A 2,381-nucleotide genomic window follows, 5' to 3' on the forward strand; every position below is an offset into this window, starting at 1 on the left:
AGTGTACTAAAGTCTTTAGGTTTTGCAGTCTGATTAATTTCCATTACTGATAATGGGATTTGAAAAAGGAAAGTTTTGTGAGGAGTCAGGATGCGGGGAATAACTCAGGTCCGCCTTTGCCTTTGTCATATAAACTTGAAGGTGTGTTTCTGTAGGTGCCATGGATGTTGTCACTGGGATCTGCTGCGACTGAGTATTCACAAATTCATCTTGGCTTTGGACTCACCTCTATGAGGTAGGTCATCTCCATTATTTTTAAATCATAATAGTAATAGTTTGGTGATATATGTTATTGAAAAGTTAGTACATTACTGAAAGGCTTTATGCAAATCTAAAAGAGATATTATTACATTTTGAAATTTCATAGGAATGGTGTCTAATGGTATTTAATTTAAAATAATTAATGTTGACTATTAATTACTGTCTCTTCAGTGAGGTGTGATATCATACACCAAAGAGCATGCACATCATCTCAAGGATCTGTGTGTTCTGATAACTTACTGCATATGCATAAGCTCTGGACTACTGACAGTAATTAGTTCATGTTAAAAGATAATTGATCTTGCTTAACAACACTGAGACAGAAATTCAAAGAGGCCTTGTGAGTAGCTGAAGTGTGATGGATCAAGGAAGCCTGTGAGGGGAAAGATTTGTGTTGTCAGGAAAAAGAAAAAAACAGATAAAAAATGTGGTCTTTTGATGTTGTCTTTTGGCTGACACTAGATTACCTAAAAAGTAGGATTTGTTTTGCAGTGTATTCCCAAATACCTAATATTATATTGGACTGGAGATTTTTAGGCTGATCAAACCTAAACAAAAGAATTTTGCCCAAACTATCACTATTCTGTTTTCAGGCCAGCATTTTGACAGGAGACAGAGTTTGGAGAATGCCTCTTTTTGAACATTACACAAAACAAGTAACAGACTGTCCTCTTGCAGATGTGAGTAACATTGGAAAGTACAGCAGGTAAGGGGCCCCTTTCTTTCAATGTATTTATTTAATATGTGTGCTGTTGGAGTTGCTTTTAGAAACAATACATTTTTCTGCTTCCTGCAGAGCCGGAGGAGCATGCACAGCTGCTGCATTCCTGAAGGAGTTTGTGACTGCCTCTCACTGGGCTCATTTGGATATTGCTGGTGTGATGTCGAATAAAGATGAGGTGCCCTATCTTCGAAGGGCATGGCAGGCGGCCCACGAACCCTTGTAGAGTTTGATGCCCGGTTAAGTCAAGACAGTCACAATGTCAAATAAAAATACGTGTTCTGAAACCATCTGCTCTGCCTTAAGAAAAAAAATCTTAAAAGGTACTGTTCATAAATTAATGCCCCAAGCATATTTTCATTATGTTAATTAACTACAAATGCATTTTATAAATTATTACTTGGGTAAGATTATCTCAACTTTGAGATTTGTCATCCCATATTATGCAGCTTAAAATAAAAGATACTCTGTTTGAAATATTGAGATATTTAATATCAAAACATGATAATGGAAAACATCAGGACTCCTACTTTATATGTAAAATAAGCATAATTAATGTAAACAATAAACACTTTATTTGGATGTGTGTTTTGACTGAGAGAATGCACAATAGGAAATAGTAGCTGTGCCTCAGTTTTGGGTAAACTCTAGGTGGTGTGAAAGGTAGCTCTGCAAAGTTGTTCATAAAAATGCCATTCTGACGTTTTTCCGTAGAAAAACTAAACCTGCTCTTGGTGTGTACTGAGGCAGAAATGGTGCTGCATCAGACTTTTTAGGCTGTTGCAATTAGCATGATTAGCATGGCTTCAGCACTGAATTATAGAGTTAGTTCTAATTGTGTCAGCAAGAGAATCATAGAATCATAGAATCATAGAATAGAATGGGTTGGAAAAGACCTCCAAGATCATCAAGTCCAACCCCTGATCCAACTCTAATTACTATATCATGGCACTAAGGGCCATGTCCAATCTCTTTTTAAAAACTTCCAGGGATGGTGAATCCACCACTTCTCTGGGCAGGCCGTTCCAATGCCTGATCACCCTCTCTGTAAAGAATTTCTTCCTAACATCTAACCTAAACTTCCCCTGGCAGAGCTTGAGCCCATGTCCCCTTGTCCTGTTGTTGGTTGCCTGGGAGAAGAGACCAACCCCCACCTGGCTATAACTTCCCTTCAGGTAGTTGAAGAGAGTGATGAGGTCACCTCTAAGCCTTCTCTTCTCTAGACTAAACAATCCCAGCTCCCTCAGCCTCTCCTCATAGGACTTGTGCTCAAGTCCCTTCACCAGCCTGGTTGCTCTTCTCTGGACCCGCTCCAGCACCTCAATATCCTTCCTGAACTGAGGGGCCCAGAGCTGAACACAATACTCAAGGTGCGGCCTCACCAACGCAGAGTACAGGG

General features: G+C 39.4%; 1 long non-coding RNA gene across 1 annotated transcript; it reads left to right on the forward strand.

Annotated features, from left to right (window-relative positions):
• Window positions 1–190: 190 nt before the first annotated feature.
• LOC126638159 (uncharacterized) lies at window positions 191–1,184 on the forward strand. The gene is made up of 3 exons (XR_007628553.1): window positions 191–235; window positions 855–967; window positions 1,058–1,184. It is a non-coding gene; the product is annotated as an uncharacterized LOC126638159 (long non-coding RNA).
• Window positions 1,185–2,381: the final 1,197 nt, after the last annotated feature.

The sequence above is a fragment of the Myiozetetes cayanensis genome, unplaced genomic scaffold (genome assembly GCF_022539395.1).
Source record: "Myiozetetes cayanensis isolate MyiCay16 unplaced genomic scaffold, myiCay2020 scf1683, whole genome shotgun sequence".
NCBI lineage: Eukaryota > Metazoa > Chordata > Aves > Passeriformes > Tyrannidae > Myiozetetes > Myiozetetes cayanensis.